Source organism: Capsicum annuum, chromosome 5 (assembly GCF_002878395.1).
Source record: "Capsicum annuum cultivar UCD-10X-F1 chromosome 5, UCD10Xv1.1, whole genome shotgun sequence".
NCBI lineage: Eukaryota > Viridiplantae > Streptophyta > Magnoliopsida > Solanales > Solanaceae > Capsicum > Capsicum annuum.
Window position 1 is genome coordinate 51,067,676 of NC_061115.1, and position 23,433 is coordinate 51,091,108.

General features: G+C 36.8%; 2 non-coding genes across 2 annotated transcripts; both read left to right on the plus strand.

Moving 5' to 3' along the window:
- The first annotated feature begins 10,246 nt into the window (after window positions 1-10,246).
- LOC124899025 lies at window positions 10,247-10,352 on the plus strand. Its single transcript, XR_007056164.1, has one exon. It is a non-coding gene; the product is annotated as a small nucleolar RNA R71 (small nucleolar RNA).
- An 11,659-nt stretch (window positions 10,353-22,011) lies between these two features.
- LOC124899057 lies at window positions 22,012-22,118 on the plus strand. Its single transcript, XR_007056195.1, has one exon. It is a non-coding gene; the product is annotated as a small nucleolar RNA R71 (small nucleolar RNA).
- The last annotated feature ends 1,315 nt before the right edge of the window (window positions 22,119-23,433 follow it).

Here is a 23,433-nt window from a genome sequence, read left to right on the forward strand (position 1 = left end):
AATTATCCTCCCAGATTCACATAGAAATATAGATTTATTTCAATGGTGGCCACTCATCAAAATAGTAAGCTCAGGAAATTAAGAACAACCCAGATAATAATCCAAAAAGAAACTATGATAAAGAATATCAAAGAGTAATTATGTTCTTGGCCTCAATCCCAGAACAAGGGTGTTTAGCCACTCATGTTTGAATTCAACATTAAAAATAAGTAATTAATCATACCCAAAATTAATCTTAAGGTAAAGAAGTTCAAAAGAATGTCTAAGAACCCTAAAAGAGAGAATTTTATGCTTTTCTGCCACTGTTGTGCTTGTAAAAAGTATACACTAAGACAAAATTGGCATGGGTGGACTGGATCATGCACCGCATGATGTATTTCATAGCACTAGAGCGTGCATCACACGCTATAGTCCATAGCAGTGGAGCATGTGTCGTACACTTTTTGTACGCACTCTCTGGAATTAAGCTTCTGAAATTTCTCGAAGGAATTAGACACCTGAAATGGAGCATGTGACGCACGCAAATCGCATGCGACGCACGCTATTCACATGCTCCCACTGGAATTTGCCTTCAGAATTCATGTTGAGTGCTGGGACCCCTAAAATTGGGCATGCGACGCATGCAAATCACATGCCCCCACTGGAAATTATCTCCGTGTATTTTTCTAGGACAAAAATTCCATTCCTTTCAGCTCGTTGCTCCACTACCAAATCCAACTTTCCAAACATGCTTTTTGACTTCTTTAATACTCCAAATAATCAACTCAAAGCGCCAATCATCATGTGCTTCCCATTGTGCATCCAATTTAAGTAAAATACATCAATAATCCATCCTTCATTACTAATCATGTCCATTAGATCATATCATGCAATTGTACACTAAACATAAGAAAAACACACAATTTAGCTCATAAAACTAGGACTATTTTGGGTGAATATTGGCGCTCGGACATATAAATATGCCCAAAATCACCACCCACACATAGAACCTTGTTCGTCCCTGAACAATCACAAACATAATACCTAATTAAGCTTCGCATCACAACCTAAGAGTTATGCTTGTATTGGGCACTTACGATTCATAATAGTGACTTTTCATCTCAAAAAATGTCAAGAATACTTTTACACACATACACAATTAGTTTAAAACCTCATTTTCTCAATAGAGACACATAATTTGTTCGGTAAACTTAATCAAATCACTTAATCAGCCAACACAAAAAGTAATTCGGACTTTCATCCACATGCACCCACACAATAAGAAAATTTCCACTTACCACTCCTAATTTTTCAATATTTCTCATGAGGGGAGTATCAACATTCAATCACTCACTCTCAACAAAGAATTCCTACATGATAGATAATGAACTATAAGCTTGCCCTTAGTATTCTACTCCACTAATAGTCGGATGTTGAAATGTAGGATCAATTAGGTCTTCCATGGTAGTAATGTAGGCTAAGGGATAGGTAGGAACTATTTAGGAAATAGTGATTAATCTCCCTAATCACTTTAATACATGTCAATCTTTAATCGAACTCACATTCTATCAACCCAATTTCTACTTCATTACCTTCACACATCATTCGTATCACCCCAATTTTATTAAGCACATTAACAAAAACTATGGAAAGAGTATTTTTCTTTTACATCACGATTCAATTCTCAGCTCTTTTTCACACCCATATATTTTTACGCACCCCTATCAAAGCCACCCTCAACTAAAGTTGTTCTCCTTAGTTGCAGTACACAACGTACGAGATGGAAAAGGGCCAAAACAGGTTCATTGTAACAAAAAACGGGCTACAAAAACTGAAATTTCTTTCAAATTTTCTATAAATCCTAACCATCACGATTAACACACAAATAACAACTTCTTTAGGGCTTCACTTTCACCTTTTTCCTATATCAATTTCACACTTTCTACTCATTTAATCATCTATACTAAAACGTTGAAGAGTTATGGATCGAATCAAGGTCTAACAATGAATGGATTAGTCTACATCTGATGCTACCAAGGAAATCAGGCTATAGGCTCAACGGGGCTAACTAGGGACATACATAAGGGTAGGTAAATAAAGTCCTTACAATTTGGCTAACAAAGAAATGCCTAAATCAGTTCCTACACCCAACACCCTTTATTTCGCTTTGTAAACACACCGGACAAGTTCTAGACATTCCTATACATGTAGGATATAAACAAGTACTAACTCTCATGGTGCATGCAAGGAATCAAATCGGATCCTTACAGTTCCCGATCTTGTTCTTTGTCAAATTCAACATTAAGACAATCAAATCGCATTACACCTATTGAGATTTAACATCTAAAAATAACTCATTCTTTTCCTTCTATTTCAAAACAACTTCATTTAAAGTCACTACAAAATAAAAAAAATTAGTCCCAACACAAGCATTTCTCAACAGTTGTAATCGGGTTCTTATTAATTCTCTTAGCTTCTAAAGACTAACTCCCCTTAAGACGATCGCCATCCATCTATCATAGGTAAGGGCAACTAACTATTATTGAATTACAAATGAGGGCAAAAATAAATCGTTGAACTGAAATTGACAGAGAGGGCAAAAATAAATACTTCAACTGAAACAATACGCAAAAAATGCCTTGAGGGCAAATTGCAACAATTCTTTCAACTTACTAACTATTACATACATAACATTTCGAATAGCTAGAAAATCATCTAAACAATCCAAAAAAAACAAAACACAAAATAAAGAAAATTTTCCCAAAAGCATAAAACAAAAGAAAGCAGAAGGAATGAGATTCCACCACCCCGCACTTAAAAAGGAAGTACTGTCCCAGTGCTTACAAAATAAGTATAGTGTGAAGTGGGGAGCGACTCCCTAATCATATGCCATCTATGCCAGCATCAGCATCATCATGTCCTAAGTCTAAATCCTCAACATCCTCCTCCTCTATTCATCATCTGAACACCGCAGCCTCCGTTCCTCATCTGTGGGAACATTGTCATCAACAGGTTCTACAAAACTAGGACCTATCCATGCATGGTCCTCGCATAATGACCAAAATAATAGTCCAGATCCACCACTCTAATCTCTTGTGCAGTAGCATGACGTCCCTCAATCCATAACTGCAGCATCTGTAGCCCAAATATTCGGGTTGTGTTCTCATCTGTCCGAGTCTGACCCTTGGGCATAGTCAATGTCAAACCGTAGGCGTCACTCCCCTTAGTGCAGTATACATCAATGGGCTTAGTGATTATGGGAGGCTGATAGTCCATAGCCTCTTATTCAACACCTTAATTGCACAAAAATCTAGTCACTAGGCCCCCAAAACCATACTTGTGCTCCAGATTAAGCCTTGCCTTCTTCATACCGGATAAAATTACACTCTCGACATTCACGTCAACATTATCTCTCATCAAATCATATATCAAACAAATCATGTCACGTGTCACATTAGTCATGTGAGTGGCCAGAAGTAGACATGCAAGATAATTTTTGCCCATACTTGAGCCTCCCTGTTCATATGAATGAATGGTAATTTAAGGTGAATGTCACTTCCTCTTTTGTGTATCCATCTTATAAATGAGAGAGTACCACATAACAAATGTTGGATATGAGCATACAGTGGTTCGATATACATCTGCTTAAGTGTCCCAGTATTAACTTCTGGCGTCCCAAGGAGTACATTCAATGTATGAGCATTAAAAGTGATGACCCGTTCTTGTATTCTTACTTCATAATCCCTATCATACTGGTCCCAATTATCATAGAACTCTCTAGTTAAGCTCGGGTTGCACTCATACGGCTGGTCAAATAGGACCTACATTTGTAACTCTTTCATTCTTCGAACCACGCTGGGAAATTCCTTCAGTAAGTTCTCCCTGTTTATGAACTGATCTTCAACATATATTTTGTCTCATCATGCACTGAATACCATTTTCGTCCTAACTCTAACACCCCTCTAATACCATACATCTACGGTTGCCCACTTAGGATAGGTGGGGGATGAGACGCACTAGCACTTTTCCTATTTTTTTTAGCCGGCTCAGAAGATCCCTCTTTAATTTTTCCCTTATGATGGTGGTTCGACATGATACTTGTCACATAAATTATGCAGCACCCATATAAAATAAAGTAGTTATGTTCAATATAGCAAACACGAAGTGTGTGGTGGTTAGGCCACCCCACACTTAATTGCTAGTACCTATTCGTGGATACAAATGATAAGGGTACTCAGACTTCCCCCATGTAACAATTCATACAAACATAATTGCTTACATAATTTCAAACAAGTTGTCTCATTAATAACACATATAAAAATCTGCCCTTTCTTCAACAGACTCTAACTGGACAGACTTTACATTGGTACACAAGTGCACCATTTATCATAAAATCAGACAACAGATACACATATCACATAATGAGAACACAGCTTTCTTTTAAGAAATAATGCATACCATTGTTCCCACTCTAACCACATGACAACATTGAGTAAACAACAGATATGGAAAAAGTACATTAATACAATTTACCTGCAAACATCATTCAACAATACATTACAGCTCCAAGTGCAATTGACAAAAATGATTCCACCTAACTCAGCCTAAAACTAAACAAGATCAACGTACTCCAACCATACTGAATGTAATGATCTATCATTCTACACAAACCCATACACGAGATTAGCCCCATAAATTCAAGAACAAAAAGGCACTAACAGCAAAGGATGAGCACAAATTAATGACTACGAGAGTTCATAACATTCCATATCACATTCTTATTGCATAAGTTGCACTAAATCATTAAATAAAGGTACCATTTCATCAATTCATGCATACCATTAAAGTAAAGAAAAGAAGAGTGGAGTACTTACCTCAATAATCTTGAAACAAAAGACAAAGAAAAGTCTCTTCAGTGCCTATGGGATAAGAACTAAGTTGATTGAGAGGATTTATCTTTGGGGATTTTAGGGGCAGCGCAATTTGGGTTAAGAAATGAAAGAAAATTGGGAGTTAAAGGGTTATTTAAAGGGACTTAGAATTGATTTACCCAAAAATAAAAAAGTTATGAGTAGGAACACAGTGGAGGAGTCAAGATGTTCATTAAGGGGGTTCGAAAGTGTACATTCAAATTAGTCTTTCTGTATTTTGTACATAGGGTAAATTGAGCATGCGGCACACCATGCATTGTACTAAAGTAGTACGTGCAATGCCACTATTCATATGATGCTACTAGATTAAGCATTATTTCTTGAACAAATTAAGTTAAAGTGGGCAATATTGCATCCTCTTTTTATCTTTCACTCTTGTACCTTTCTATAGGTAGTATGTTATTTACCTGAATGCTTCCTCGACCTTGTTTCACTTCCCTCTCATTTACCTATATGCTTCAATGTAACTCATTCCTGCATACTAACCAAAAACAATACACTAACATAAGAAAAAGTGGGTTGCCTCCCACTCAACGCCTTAGATTTGGTCGAGGCACGATGCATTTTTTTGTATTTTTGTTATCTTTTACTTTCCTAACAACTAAAATAAAAATGAACTACTGTTATTACATTACATTCATTGGTTTCCTTCCACGTAGCTCCTTATTTTACATCATGGTACGACTCAACTCAACCTCACTCATCTGCAAAGGTGATTGACACATTGTGCTTATCTTCAGGATTCGCACAATAATGCTTCACTCGTTGTCCATTAACCAAAAAAATTTTAGTATTCTCTTTGTTCCATAGTTCAACCACCCCATGAGGCATCATTGGTACCACCTCAAAATGACCAAACCACTTAGACTGCAATTTTCTCAGAAACAACATTAACCTTGAATTGAATAGCAAAACAATTTTTTCGAGTTCAAACACTTTATCCTGAATTTGCTTGTTATGCCATATCTTGGTTTTTTCCTTGTACAGTTTGGCATTCTCATAAGGACAGAGACAAATTCATCAAGTTCAACAAGCTACAACAATCTCTTCTCTCCCACAACCTTTATCTCAAGATTCAACTTTTTGACGGCCCAATAAGCTTGATGTTCTAGCTCCATAGGAAAATGACATGCTTTCTTGTAAACCAAATGCTATGGAGAAGTTCTAATGGGCATCTTATAAGCTATCCGGTGTGCCCACAATGCATTATCTAGCTTTTCCGCCCAATCCTTTCGGTGTCCCATTGACAGTCTTCGGCAAAATCTGCTATATCTCCTGATTCAATACCTTAACCTGACCACTTGTTTGTGGATAGTAGGAAGTGACCACCTTGTTCCTAACACCATATAAAGCTAAAATATTCTTAAACCAAGTGTTAATAAAATGCATACCTCCATAACTGATTATAGCTTTGGGTGTACCAAACCTAGAAAATATGTGTTTTTTCACAAACTTCAGCGCTACTCTTGCTTCATTCATCAGAAAGGCAGCAGTCTCCACCCTCTTATATACATATTCAACCGCTACTAAGATGTACAAGTAGCTATGATATGGTGGTAATGGTTCCCGAAAATCAATTCCCCAAACACCAAATACTTCAACTTCAAGAATATTATTTAGGGGCATCTCATGATGCCTTTAAATTATTCCTAACCTTTGGCACTGATCACAGCTCCTCACGAAAGCTACTGTATGTCTAAATAATGTTGGCCAGAAGAACCCAGATTGCAATATTTTTCTGGCTGTTCTTTCACCCTCATGATGACCACCATAAGAAGATGAATGGCACTTTTGTAGTACTTGAAAAGATACGGCTCATCACAAATATAAGCACGAAAATCATGAAGCAGTTTCTTTCTTTGTAGAGTAGTGGCTTTGATAGGATAAACTGAACATGCTACCAAGTTTACAATATTGGCATACCATGTAAGCTCACACGCATCTAGAGACAATAATTTTTCATCTAAAAACCCTTCCTGAATCCAGAGAGAGCCATCCATAATATGGTCATGAGACTCCAGCCATGACAAATGGTCTACTACTTGATTCTCTGCTCCTTTCCAATCACGAACCTCTAGGTTGAAATCTTGCAGTAATAAAATCCACCTTTTTAATCCAGGCTTTGCATCCTTTTTATTGAAGAGATACTTGATGGCCGCATGGTCTGTGTGAATAATAACTTTTGTCCCACCAAGTACGCTCTAAATTTATCGAATGCATAAACCACCACTAACATCTACTTTTCAGTGACTGTATCATTCATTTGGGCATCATTCAAGACTTTACTAGCATAAAAAATAGAGTAAAATACCTTGTCATTTCTTTTCCCCAAAACTGCTCCAATAGCCACGTCACTTGCATCACACATCAATTCAAATGGCAACTTCCATCTGGAGAAATCAAAATAGGAGCTTCTGTTAGCTTCTCAAAGGCTTTTTGACAATCCACCCTAAAATTAAACTTGGCCTCTTTTTCTAACAATTTACACATCGGGCTTGAAATTTTTGAAAAGTCCTGAATAAAACGCCTGTAGAAACCTACATGCCCCAAGAAACTTCGTACTCCCTTGACTATTACTGGATGTGGCAGCTTTTTAATCACTTCAATTTTGGATCTATCTACTTCTAGTCCTTCACATGACACGTTATGGCCAAGTACTATTCCTTCCTTAACCAAAAGTGGCACTCTTTCCAATTCAGCACCAAATTTTTCTCTTCACAATGAGCTAGGACTCGATCTAGATTTTGCAAGCATACATCAAAATAATTACCATAAACAGAGATGTCATCCATGAATACCTCGACAAATTTTTCAATCGTTTCATAGAAGATTGCCATCCTGCTTCTCTGAAATATTGCAGGTGCATTACAGAGGCCAAAAGGCATGCGTCTGAACACATATATACTATATGGACAAGTAAAAATAGTCTTTTCTTAGTCCTCGGGTGCAATGGTGATCTGATTATAGCCCGACTAACCATCAAGAAAATAGTAGTAGTACTGCCCTACCAATCTATCCAACATCTGATCAATGAATGAGATAGGATAATTGTCCTTTGTTGTGGCTTCATTCAGCATTAAGTAGTCAATACAGATTCTCTATCCAGTCACTATACGAGTGAGAATTAGCTTATTTACTTCATTGGTAACCACGTTCATTTCACCTTTCTTTGGAACTCAATGTTTTGGTATTACCCACTTGTTGTCTGAAATTGGATAAACAAGCCCATTATCGAGCCACTTGATGACCTCTTTTCGCACCACATCTTTTATCACCAGATTCAATCTATGTTATTGCTACACCCTTGGTTTGAAACCTTCTTCCATGTGTATCTTGGGCATGCAAAAAGCTAGATTTATCCCTATAATGTTAGACATCTGCCACCCGATCACCTTCTTCCTTCTTTTCAAAACTGTCATTGCTTTTTTTACCTGTATATCAGATAAACCTACAGACCAAATAATAGGCAAGGAATCATTGTCACAAAGTTAAACATATTTCAAGTGAGGAGGAAGAACCTTAAGCTCTAATTTTTGAGCTTCATGAATTAAAGCTTTGGGAGATAGGCTAATTGGCCTGTTTAATGGCTCAAAAGGCAACTTTCATGTTTTAATAGCTCTCAAATTCATGACTTGAACTAATTCCAATGCCTCTACATCTCCATACAGATCATGACCCACCAAAGATCGCTCTAGTAGATCATCAGACAACAACAGCCTACAACCAGACTCAAGGTATATAACGGATATAGCAGACAACTCATATATAGCAGGCAATTTAGTTCCTTGTATACATCAAAAACCTCTACTTTATCATGCACTCTTATCGCCATCTTCCATGCTACCACATCAATTAGTGATTGTCCTGTTGCTAGGAATGGTTGTCCCAAAATAAATAGAACTACTGGATCAGCTTCAAAATCAAGAATCACAAAGTCTACAACAAAGATTAATGATCTCATTTACACCAAGACATCTTTAATAATTTCTTCTAGCCTAGCAAGCGACCTATCTGCCAACTTCAAAACAATAAAAGTGGGTTTGGAACTCCCAAAACCTATCTTTCGGTACCAAGATGTGGCCATAAGATTTATGCTAGTCCCCAAGTCACACAATCCATGAGCACTGATAGTCTACCCAATAGTGATCTGCAAAGTGAAACTACCCAGATGCTTCAGCTTCGTAGGCAGTTTGTTTTGAATCTTGGATGTGCACTCCTCAGTAAGTAAAACTATAGAATACTCTATCAACTAGTTCTTATTTGCCACTATATCCTTCAAGTATTTTGTATATTTGGGAACACTCTGTAGAATATCAACAAGAGGAAGATTTACTTGAACCTGCTTTAGAAGAACCAAAAATTTAAGTAATTGGCCTCCTCTTAATGTTTTTTCTATCTTTGATGGAATGGAAGAGGTAGATTCTGCTTCCATATGAGTTTTATTACTTGCATCTTTTTCCTTGACCTCTTTCTCCTCATTTGCCTTAGGATCATCATCAGTAGCTATGGGACTAACCTCTGTAGATACCTCCTCCTTTAACTACACCCTACTCCTCATTATAACTGCATATACCTGCTTTGGATTTGCCTCTGTATCGCTAGGTAAGCCTCTTTAAGGTCTTGTATTTTGTGCTCCCATAATTTGACCAAGTTGCAACTCTAAATTTCTAGTAACTAACTGTTGACTCTTCTACTCTGTTGCAAACTATGCTTGATTAGCTAAAATTTGTTTCAACATCTCCTCCACATTACTTGTTTGGGTAGCAGCTTGATTATTCTGGACTTGCTATTGATTCTATTGCACTGGCCCCTTATACTGATTAGTGTTATGTGGCTGATTTCCACTCCATGAGAAATTGGGATGGTTCCTCCAAATGGGATTTTATGTATTACCAAAATTCTGTTGTCCTTGATGATTTGCATTGCCAATGTAATTAATAAAATCTGGATTAGCCATGCAAGCATCTGCTACATACTCACTACTTACACAAACTTCACACCAAGAATTTACCTGTTGGGCTGCATTAGTTGTAGCTGCTACTTGTGGAACCTCCAACTTCATGCTATAAAGATGAGTAAGCATATGATTTTGCATTGTTGCAATCTGCACGAATAATGCAGTAAATTGGTCTACCTCTAATACCCCTGCAACTTTCTTAGGAACACTTCTCGAGTCACTAAGCCAATCAGGGTTCCCTTGTGAAATCCGATTCAGCAGTGTGCATAATTCGTCATAAGTCTTCTCAAGAGTTTGTCCACCTACTGCTCAATCCAAGAGAATCTTGGTATTTGGCTCTAATCCCTCAATAAAGGTATGAACAAGAACATCATTAGACTGATGATGGTGAGGGCAATTTCTGAGCATACTTTTAAATCTCTCCCAAGCTTGGTGGAGATTCTCTCCTTTTTTCTGTCTGAAACTCAAAACTCGCTTCTCAAACATGAAGTATTCCCTAATGGAAAGAATTGAATAAGAAACTTTTGAGCTAGATCTATTCATGAAGTAATGGAGAGTGGTGGTTCAGTATGTAACCACCTCTTTGCTTCACTAATTAAAGAAAAAGGGAAGTGTGTCAGTCTGACATAATCAGTATTCACCCCTGCAGGAATATGAGTATCGCTTATTTCTAAGAAGGTCTGTATATACTATTGCGGGTCTTCATGTGAAAGGCCAGAAAATTGCCCCACTGAATTCAACAATTGCCCCATATTCTGCTTCAATTCAAATCGACCACCTAGCTCGAACTTGAAAATTTTGTTAGTCACATGGTTTGTGAGTGGGATTTCCACCTCACGAACAGTTTTAATAGCTGGTTGAGCAGGAACAACTAGGATAATTAGAGCTGGAACATTTCCGGCATTTGGATCGACCAAATAATTTGGATCAGCTGGATGAGTAATTTAAACCTGTTGAATGGGATATTGGACTCTTCGCCTCTGTTGAAATATCAGTTTTGGTTTTGCAAAAGGCTCTACTAGCTCTTTATCATTCGCCAGTCCTATAGTCAGCTAATCCTACAAAAATTCAGCCACTAAGATCAAGTCGTTAACACTTAAACTTATCATCAAAAATCAAAAATCAAGCAAAGTAGTAATTATATTACTCCCCGGTAACAGTGCCAAAAACTTATTGCATCTCAAACACACACGCAAGTGCACGTGATTGTACAAGTAATATAGTAACTTAGACAGTCAAATATCGTTCCCACGAGGACTAAGCAACTAGAAATTCAACCAACATTTAGTTTTAGACAATGAGGTATTAAGTGTTGCAAAGTATCAAGATGATTGTGAAATTAAGAATGAAAATATAAATTAAAAAATAAGAAATAACAATTTGTGACAATAGTAAAGCAAGCAACAATTGTAAACAGTAATGGTGAGAATTCATGGGTTGAGGTATTTTAAACAATTATACAAATTTCCATTCTTATTGAAGTCTAGTTGGTTATCGGTTGTTGATTCACAAGGTTTATAATCCTATCTTGGTCTCCCGACCTCAAATCTTCTATCTATTGAATATTGCAACTACAACTCCTGCAGAGATACAACAATTCTTCTAGATTCAAAAATTTATATTCTTGCAACTGAACCAAGCAAGGCTTCTAGGTATATCCCTATCCTAGATTCTAATTCAAACCCCTTATTTCATAAAATGATAAGAACATCGCTCCTTAATTTCTCCTTTCTATCCTACGATTCTCCTTCCGAATTCACATAGAAATATAGATTTATTTCAATGGTGGCCACTCATCAAAATAGTAAACTCAAGAAATTAAGGACAACTCATATGATAATCCAAAGAGAAACTACGATAAAAAATATCAAAGAGTAATCATGTTCTTGGCCTCAACACCAGAACAAAGGTGTTTAGCAACTCATGTTTGAATTCAACATCAAAAATAAGTAATTAATCATACCCCAAATTAATCTTGAATTACAGAAATTCAAAAGAATATCTAAGAACCTTAAAAGAGAGAATTTTATGCTTTTCCGCCGCTATTGTGCTTGTAAAAAGTTCTTGAAATTTTGTTCACGTGTTCCTTATCTACTAGGACAAAATTGTTCTGGGTGGACTGGATCACGCGCCGCATGATGTATTTCATAGCAATGGAGTGTGCTTCGCATGATACCTTCCATAGCAGTGGAGCATGCATCACACGTTTTTTATACGCACTCTGTTGAATTAAGCTTCTGAAATTTCTCTAAAGCATTAGACACCTGAAATGGAGTATGCGACGCACGCAAATTGCATATTCCCACTGGAATTTGTCTTTGAAAATTTGACAATTTGGCTAAGGCATGGAACCCCTGAAATAGAGCATGTGACGCACGCTATTCGCATGCTCCCATTGGAATTTGTCTTCAAAATTCACGTAAAGTGCAGGGACCCCTGAAATAGGGCATGCGATGCACGCAAATCACAAATCGCATGTCCCTACTAGAAATTGTCTCCATGTATTTTTCTAAGGAAAAAATTCCATTCCTTATAGCTCATTTCTCCGCTACCAAATCCAACTTTCCAAACATGCTTTTCGACTTCTTCCAGTGTCCGCAATACTCCAAATAATCAACTCAAAGTGTCAATCATCATGTCCTTCCCATTGTCCATCCAATTTAACTAAAATACATCAATAATCTATCCTGCATTACTAATCATGTCCATTATCTCATATCAAGCAATTGTACACTAAACACAATAAAAACACACATTTATCTCATAAAACTAGGACTATTTTGGGTGAATATTATCACTCGGACATATAAATATTCCCAAGATCACAACCCCACACTTAGAACCTTGTTCGTTCCCGAACAATCACAAATATAATACCTAATTAAGCTTCACGTCACAACCTAAAAGTTATGCTTGTGTTAGGCACTTACTATTCAACACAGTGACTTTTTATCTCAAAACATGTCATGAATACTTCTATTCACATACACAATTAGTTTCAAACCTCGTTATCTCAATAGAGACACAAGATGTTTTTGGTAAACTTAATCAAATCACTCAATCAGCTAACATAACAAGTAATCCAAACTTTCATCCACATGCACCCTCATAAAAAAAAATTCCCCCTTACCACTCATAATTTTTCTATATTTCTCATGAGGGGGGTATCAACATTTAATCACTCAATCTCAAAAAAGAATTCCTAGATGATAGATAATGAACCATAAGCTTGTCCTTAGTTTTCTACTCCACTAATAGTCGGATGTTGAAATGTAGGATCAATTATGTCTGCCATGGTTGTAATGTAGGCTAAGGGATAGGTAGGAACTATTTAGGAAATAGTGACTAATCTCCCTAAGCGCTTTAATACATGTCAATCTTGAATAGAACTCAAATTTTATCAACCCAATTTCCACTTCATTACCTTCACACATCATTCGTTTTACCCCAATTTTACTAAGCACATTAACAAAAACTATGGTAGGAGTATTTTTCTTTTACATCTTGGTTCAATTCTTAGCTCTTCTTCACACCCATTTATTTTTATGCAACCCTATCATAGCCTTCCTCAACCAAAGCTATTAGCCTTGGTTGAGGTGTACAATGTCCGAGATGGACCAAGGCCAAAACAGGTTCATTGTAACAAAAACCGGGCTATAGAAACTGAAATTTCTTTCAAATTTTCTATAACTCCTAACCATCACGATTAACACACAAATAACAACTTCTTTAGGGCTTCACTTTCACCATTTTTCCTAATTCAATTTAATACCCCCTACTCATTTAATCATTTATACTAAAGCGCTTAAAAGCTATGGATCGAATCAAGGTCTATCAAAGAATGGATTAGTCTACATATAAGGCAACCAAATAAATTAGGGTTTAGGCTCAACGGGGTTAACTAGGGACATGTATAAGGGTAGGTAAGTAAAGTCTTTACAATTTGGACAACAAAGAAATTCCTAAATCACTTCTTACACCCAACACCCTTTATTTCTCTTTGTAAACACACCGGACAAGTTCTAGACATTCCTATACATGTAAGATATAAACAAGTACTCACTCTCAAAGTGAATGCAAGGAATCAAATCGGATCCTTAGGGTTTCCAATCTTCTTCTTTGTCAAATTCAACATTAAGTCAATCAAATCGCATTACACCTATTGAGATTTAACATCTAAAAATAACTCATTCTTTTCCTTTTGTTTCAAAACAACTTCATTTAAAGTTACTAAAAATAAAAAAATATTCTGGCCCAACACAAAGCATTTCTCAAAAGTCGTAATTGGGTTCTTATCAATTCTCTTAGCTTCTAATTTTCAAAACAACTTCACTTAAAGTCTCTAAAAAAATAAAAAAAATCTAGTCCAACATAAATCATTTCTCAAAAGTCATAATCGAGTTCTTATCAATTCTCTTAGCTTCTAAAGACTAACTCTTCTTAAGACGGTTATCATCCATCTATCATAGGGAAGGGCAACTAACAATTACTGAATTGCAAATGAGGGAAAAAATAAATACATTGAACTAAAATTGCCAAAGAGGGCAAACATAAATACTTCAACTGAAACAATACGCGAAAAATGCCTTGAGGGCAAATTGCAATAATTCTTTCAACTTACTAACTATTACAGACATAACATTCCAAATAGATAGAAAATCATCCAAACAAAACAAAACATGAAATAAACAAAATTGTCCCGAAAGCATAAAACAAATGAAGTAGAAAGAATGAGAATTCCACCACCCCGCACTTAAAAGGAAGCATTATCCCAGTGCTTATAAAATAAGCATAGTGTGAAGTGGGGAGGGACTCCCTGATCACATGCCATCCTTTCCATCATCAACATGATTATCTCCTGGGTCTAAATCATCAACATCCTCCTCCTCTATCTCATCATCTGAACACCACAGCCTCCGTTCCTTATCTGTGGGAACATCATAATAAATAGGTTCTAGAAAATCAGGACCTATCTATAGCATGTTCCTTGCATAATGACCAAGAGGAGAGTCCAGCTCCACCACTCTAACCTCCTGTAGAGTAGTATGGCATCTCCAAATCTACAACTATAGCATCTGTAGCCCAAACATCCGGGTTATGTTCTCATCTGTCTGATTCTAATGCTCGGGCATAGTCAATGTCAAACCATAAGCATTACTCCTTTTAGTGCGGGATACATCAATTGGATTAGTGATTATAGAAGGTCGATAGACCATAGCCTCTTCTTCAACACCTTTATTGCGCAAATATTTGGTCACTAGGCCCCCAAAATCGTGATTATGGAAGGTCGATAGACCATAGCCTCTTCTTCAACACTTTCATTGAGCAAAAATCTGGTCACTAGGCCCCCAAAACCATACCTGTGCTCTTGATTCAGCCTTTCCTTCTTCATACCTGAGAAAATCATGCTCCCAACATTCACGTCAACATTATCTCACATTAAATCATATATCAATAAAACCCTATCACGTGTCACATTAGTCATGTGAGTGGCCTGAAGTAGACATGCATAGATAATCTTTGCCCATACTCGGGCCTCCCTGTTCATATAGTTGAATGGTAATTTGAGTTGAATGTCGCTTCCTCTTTTGCGTGTCTATCTTACAGTTGAGCGAGTACTACATTACAAATGGCGGATATAAGCATATGGTGGTTTGATATGTATCTGCTTAAGTGGCTCAGTATCAACTTCTGCCATCCTAAGGAGTACATTTAATGTATGAGCATTAAAAGTAATGACTCGTCCTTATATTCTTACTTCGGAATCCCTATCATACGGGTCCCAATTAGCACAAAACTCTCTAGTTAAGCTCAGGATGCACTCATATGGCTAGTCAAATTGGACCTGTATTTGTAATTTTCTATTCTTCAAACCACGCTGGGAAATTTCTTAAGTAAGTTCTCCTTGTTAATGAACTGATCTTCGACATACTTCATCTCATCATGCGCTGAATACCATTTCCATCCCAACTCTAACACCCTTCTGATACCAATATCAGTGGCTGCCCACTTGGGAAAGGTGGGGGATGAGATGCACTAGCACTTTGTCTGTTTTTTTTGAGTCCACTTAGAAGATTCCACTTTAGCTTTTCCCTTTTGTTGGTGGTTTGACATGATACTTGTCAGAAAAATTATGCAACACCCACATAAAATAAACCAGTTATGTTCAAGTTAGCAAACATGAAGTGTGTGGTGGTTAGGCCACCCCACACTTAGTTGCTAGTACCTATTTGTGGATATAAATGACAAGGCTACTCAGACTTCCCCCATGTAACAGTTCGTACAAACACAATTGCTCACATAATTTCAAATAAAGAAGAAAACTTCATATGTTGTCTCCTTTATAACACATTAAAATCTGCCCTTCCTCCAACAGACACTAACTAGACAGACTTTATATTAGTACATAAGTGCACCATTCAATATAAAATCAGACAACAGATACACATAGCACATCATGAAAACACATCTTTCTTTTAAGCAATAATGCATATCATTGTTCCCACTATAACCATATCACAACAATCAGTATATTACAGCTATAGCAAAAGTACATTAACACAATTTACCCACGAACATCATTCAACAATACATTACAGCTCCAAGAGCGATTGACAAAAATTATTCCACCTAACTCAACCCACAACTAAACAAGCTCAACGTACTCCAACCATACTGAATTTAACACAAAAAGTCACTAACAGCAAAGGATGAGCACAAATTAACAACTACCAGAGGTCATAATATTCGATATAACATTCTCATTGCATAAGTTGCACTAAATCGTCAAATATGGCTATCATTTCATCAATTTATGCATACCATTGAATTAAAGGAAAAAAGAGTAAGTACTTACCTCAATAATCTTGAAACAAAAGACAAACAAAAGCCTCTTCAGTGCCTATGGGACAAGAACTAAATTGATTGAGAGAATTTATCTTTGGGGATTTTAAGGGCGGCACAATTTAGGTTTAGAAAAGCAGGAAAATTTGGGAGATAAAGGGGTATTTAAAGCAACTTAAAAACTATTTACCCAAATTTCTGCATTTTGTACATAGGGTAAACTGAGCGGGCGGCACACGATGCATTGCACTGAAGTAGTGCATACGACGTGTGCTATTCGCACGATACTACTGGATTAAGCATTATTTCTTGCACAAATTAAGTTAAAACAGGCAATATTGCATCCCTTTTTTCTTTTTCACTCTTGTACCTCTCAATAGGTAGTATGTTACTTACCTAAATGCTTCCCCAACCTTGTTTCACTTCCCTCTCATTTACCTCCATACTTCAGTGTATCTCATTCCTGCATACTAACTAAAAACAACAAATTAACATAAGAAAAAGTGGGTTTCCTCCAACTCTGCGCCTTAGTTTTGTCGTGGCACGATGCATTTTTTTGTATTTTTAATATCTTTTTCTTTCCTAACAACTAAAATAAAAAGGAACTACTCTTATTACATTACATTCGTGGGTTGCCTCCTATGTAGCACCTTATTTTACATTATGGCACGACTCGGCTCAATCTCACTCATCTGCAAAGGTGATGGACACATTGTGCTATCTTCATGATTCACCAAATAATGCTTCATTCTTTGTCTATTCACAAAAAAAATTTCAGTCTTCTCTCTGTTCCCTAGTTTAACCTCTCCATGAGGCATTATTCATACCGCCTCAAAAGGCCCAGAGCACTTAGACCATAATTTTTTAGGAAATAACTTTAACCTTGAATTGAATTGCAGAACAAGTTGTCCAGGTACAAACACTCTATCCTAAATTTTCCTGTCATGCCATCTCTTGGTTTTATCCTTGTATAGTTTAGCATTATCATAAGCATGGAGAAAAAATTCATCAAGTTCAACAAGCTGCAACAATTTTTCTCTCCAGCAGCCTTCATCTCAAAATTCAACTTTTTGACGGTCCAATAAGCTTGATGTTTCAGCTCTACAGGAAAATGGCATGCTTTTCCATAAACCAAATGATATGGATAGGTTCCAATGGGTGTCTTATAAGTTTTCTGATATGCCTATAATGCATCATCTAGTTTTTCCGCCTAATCATTCCGTTGTCCATTGACAATCTTCTGCAGAATCTACTTTATCTCCTGATTTGATACCTTAACCTGACCACTTATTTGTGGATGGTACACAGTGGCCACTTTGTGCCTAACACCATATTTAGCTAAAGGATTCATAAAACAAGTGTTAATAAAATGCGTACCTCCATCACTGATTATAGCTCTGGGAGTTCCAAACCTAGAAAATATGTGTTTTTTCACGAACTTCAGCACTACTCTTACATCATTTTTTTGAAAGGCAGCAGCCTCCACCCACTTAGATACATTGTCAACTGCTACTAAGATGTACAAGTTGTCATAAAATGGTTGGAATGGTCCTATAAAATCAATTCCCTAGACATCAAACACTTCAACTTAAAGAATATTGTTTAGGGGTATCTCATGATGCCTTGAAATTATGCCTAACCTTTTGTACTAATCACATCTCCTCACGAAATCTATTGCATCTCTAAATAATATTGGCTAGAAGAACCCAAATTGTAATACTTTTCTGGCTGTTCTTTCACCCCCATGATGACCACCATAAGGAGATGAATGGCACTTTTATAGCACTTGTGTGAATACAGTTTCCAAAATACATCTACGTATAATTCCATCAGGACCCTGCTTGAAAAGATACTACTCATCACGAATATAAGCACGAGAATTATGAAGCAGTTTTTTTCTTTGTTGAGTAGTGGCTTCGGGAGGATAAACTGAACATGCTACTAAGTCCACAATATCGTCATACCACGGAAGCTCACGCGCATCTAGAGACAATAATTTTTCATCCAAAAACTCTTCCTGAATGCAGAGAGAGTCATCCAATATATGGTCATAAGACTCCAGCCGCAACAAATGGTCTGCTGCTTGAGTCTCTGCTCCTTTCTGATCATGAATCTCTAGGTCAAACTCTTGCAGTAATAAAATCCACCTTATCAATCAAGGCTATGTATCTTTTTTATTTAAGAGATACTTAATGGTCGCATGGTTTGTGCGAACAATAACTTTTGTGCCCACCAAGTACGCTCTAAATTTATCGAATGCATAAACCACCGCTAGCATCTCCTTTTTAGTGATTGTCTAATTTATTTAGGCATTATTCAAGACTTTACTAGAATAATAAATAGAGTGTAATACCTTGTCTTTTCTTTGCCCCAAAACTGATCTAACAGCCACATCACTTGCATCACATATCGATTCAAATGGCAACTCCCAATCTAGAGAAATCAAAATAGGAGCTTCTATCAGCTTCTTTTTCAGTTTCTCAAAGGCTTCTTGACAATCCGCCCCAAAATCAAACTTGGCCTCTTTTTTTAACAATTTACACATAGGGCTTGCAATCTTTGCAAAGTCCAGAATAAAATGCCTATAGAAACCTGCATGCCCCAAGAAACTTTGCACTCTCTTGACTGTTACTGCATGTGGCAATTTTTTGATCACTTTAATTTTGGCTCTATCTACTTTCAGTCCTTTACATGACATATTATGGCAATTTTGGCCAGGGACTATTCTTTTTTTTAACCAAAAAGTGGCACTTTTCCTAATTCAGCACCAAATTTGTCTCTTTAGAATGAGCTAGGACTCGATCTAGATTCTGTAAGCATACATCAAAAGAATTACCATAAACAGAGAAGTCATCCATGAATACCTCGATAAATTCTTCAACCATGTCATAGAAGATTATCATCATGCATCTCTGAAATGTTGCAGGTGCATTGTAGAGGCTAAAAGGAATGTGTCTGAACGCATATATACCATATGAACAAGTAAAAGTAGTCTCTTCTTAGTCCTCGGGCACAATGGTAATCTGATTATAGCATCTGTAGTCAATACAGATTCTCCATCTAGTCACTATGCGAGTGGGAATTAGTTCATTTGAATCATTGGTAACCACGGTCATTCCACCTTTCTTTGGAATACAATGTATTGGGCTTACCCACTTTCTTTCTAAAATTGGATAAATAATCCCATTATCGAGCCACTTGATGACCTCTTTTCACACCATGTCTTTCACCATCGGATTTAATCTATGTTGTTGTTGTATCCTTGGTTTGAAAACTTCTTCTATGTGTATCTTGTGCATACAAAATGCTGGATTTATCCCTGTAATGTCAGATATTTGCCACCTGATCGCCTTCTTTCTTCTTTTTAAAACTATCATTGCTTTCTTTACCTGTATATCAGATAAACCTGCAGAAAAAATAACATGCAAGGTATCATTGTCACCAAGGTAAACATATTTCAAGTGAGGAGGAAGAATGTTAAGCTCCAATTTTGGAGCTTCATCAATTGAATCTTTGGGAAATGGGCCAATTGGCCTATTCAATAGCTCAAAAGGTAATTTTCATGTTTCAATTGCCGCCAAATTCATGACTTGAACTAATTCTAATGCCTTCACATCTCCATACAGATCACAACCCACCACAACTCACTCTAGTTGATCATCAGGAAACAACAGCCTACAATCAAACTCAAGGTCTATAACGGATATAGCAGACAACTCCTCATATATAGCAAGCAACTTTAGCAACTTGTATATATCAAAAATCTCTACTTTATCATGTACTCTAAGCGTCATCTTCCCTGCAGCCATATCAATTTGTGAATATCCTGTTGCTAGGTATGGTCATCCCAAAAAAAATGGAATGGCAAAATCAGCTTCAAAATCAGGAATCACAAAGTTAATAGGAAATATTAATGATCCCACTTGCACTAAGACATCTTCAATAATTCCATCCGGACTAGCAAGGGACCTATCTGCCAATTTCAAAATAATAGTAGTGGGTTCGGGACTCCCAAGACCCATTTTTTGGTACCAAGATGTGGGCATAAGATTTATGCTAGCCCCCAAGTCACACAATCCACAAGCATTGATCGTCTACCCAATAGTGATCTGCAAAGTAAAATTACCTGGATCTTTCAGCTTCATGGGCAGTTTGTTTTGAATGTTAGATGTGCACTCCTCAGTAAGTACAACTATAACATACTCTATCATCTGGTTCTTATTTTCCACTATATCCTTCAGGTATTTTTCATATTTGGGAACACTTTGTAGAATATCAACAAGAGAAAGATTTACTTGAACCTGCTTTAGAAGATCCAAAAAATTTCTTGCAACTGGCCTCCTCTTGATGCTTTCTTTGTCTTTGAGGGAATGGTAAAGGTAGAGGCTTGTTTTCCATATGAGTTTCATCACTTGTAGCTTTTTCCTTAACTATTTCTCCTTATTTTCCTTAGGATCATCGTCAGTGGCTGTGGGACTAACCTCCTCAGATACCGCCTTTTTCAACTGCACCTCACTCTTTATTGTAACTGTATTTACCTACTTTGGATTTGCCTCTGTATCACTAGGTGAGCCTCATTGAGGTCTTGTGTTTTGTGCTTCTGTAATCTGACTGAGTTGCAACTACAAATTTCTAGTAACCAACTGTTGACTCTTTAACTCTATTGCAAACTATGCTTGATTAGCTAAAATCTGTTTCAACATCTTCTCCACATTATTTGTTTGGGTAGCAGCTTGATTATTCTAAACCTATTTTGATTTTGTTGCACTGGCCCTTTATACTGATTAGTGTTCTGTGCCTGATTTTCACCCTATGTGAAATTTGAATGGTTTTTCCAATTGGGCTTATATGTCTTACCAAAAGTCTATTGTCCTTAATTATTTGAATGCACCACATAATTAATGAAATCTGGATTAGCCGTGCAAGTATCTGATGCATGCTTACTATTTCCACAAACTTCACACTAAGAATTCACCTGTTGGACTGTATTAGTTATAGTTGTTGCTTGTAGAACCCCCCAACTTCATGCTATTAAGCGGAGTAAACATATGATTTTAGATTGCTATAATCTACACTGATAATTCAGTAAACTGGTCTACCTCTAATACCCCTACAACCTTCTTAGGAGCACTTCTCAATTCACTATGCCATTCAGGGTTCCCTTGTGAAATCCGATTCATCAGTGTGTATAATTCATCATAAGTCTTCTCAAGAGTTTGTCCACCTGCTACTGAATCCAAGAGAATCTTGGTATTTGGCTTCTACCCCTCAAAGAAGGTATGAACAGGAACATCATTAGACTGATGATGGTGAGGGAAATTTCTAAGCATACGTTTAAATCTCTCCCAAGCTTGGTAGAGATTCTCTCTTTCTTTCTGTCTGAAACTCAGAATCTCGCCTCTCAAACGTACAGTACTCCCAGATATAAAGAATCAAATAAGGAATTTTTGAGCTAGATCTTCCCATAAAGTGATGAAGAGTGGTGGTTCAGCATGTAACCACCTCTTTGCTTCCCCAATTTAAGAAAAAGAAAAGAGTGTCAATCTAACATAATCAGTATTCATCCCTGCAGGAATGTAAGTATCGCTTATTTCCAGGAAGGTTTGTATATGCAGTTGTGGGTCTTCATCTGAAAGGCCAAAAAATTGCCCCACTGAATTCAGCAATTGCACCATATTTTTCTTCAATTCAAATTGACCACCTGGCTCGGTCTTACGAATACTATTAGTCGCATAGTTCATGAGTAGGATTTCCACCTCGTGAATAGGTCAAACAGCTGGTTGAGCAGGAATAATTGGGATAACCAGAGCTGGGGTATTTTTAGTATTTGGATCGACTGGATTATTTAGATCAACTGGATGAGCCGTTTGAACTTGTTGAATGGGATATTGAGCTCTTTGGCTTTGTTGAAATATCCGTTCTGGTTTTGCAAAAGGCTCTACCAACTCTTTATATTTCGCCAGTCCTGTAGTCATCTAATCCTGCAAAAATTCAGCCACTAAGATCAAGTCGTTAACCCTTAAACTTATCATAAAAAACAAAATATTAAGCAAAGTACTAATTATATTAGTCCCCGACAACAATTCCAAAAACTTGTTGCCTCTTAAATGCACACGCAAGTACACATGATCGTACAAGTAATATAGTGACTTATACAGTCAAACATCATTCCCACGAGGACTAAGCAACTAGAAATTCAACCAACATTTAGTTTTAGACAATGAGGTATTAAGTGTTGAAAAGTATCAAGATGATTGTGAAATTAAGAATGAAAATATAAATTAAAAAATAAGAAATAACAATTTGTGACAATAGTAAAGCAAGCAACGGTTGTAAACAGTAATGAGTAGAATTCTAGGGTTGAGGCATTTTAAACAATCGTAAAAATCTCTATTCTTATCACAGCCTAGTTGGTTATCAGGTTTTTGATTCACAAGGTTTATAATCTGATCTTGGTCTCCCAACCTCAAATCTTCTATCTATTGAATATTACAACTACAGCTCCCGCAGAGATACAGCAATTCTTCCAGATTCATAAATTTATCTTCTTTCAATTGAACCAAGCAAGGCTTCAACGTATATCCTTATCCTAGATGCTAATTCAAACCCCTTATTTCATAAATGGATAAGAATCTCACTCCTTAATTTCTCCATTCTATCCTATGGTCTCCTCCCGTATCCACATAGAAATATAAATTTATTTCAATGGTGGCCACTCATCAA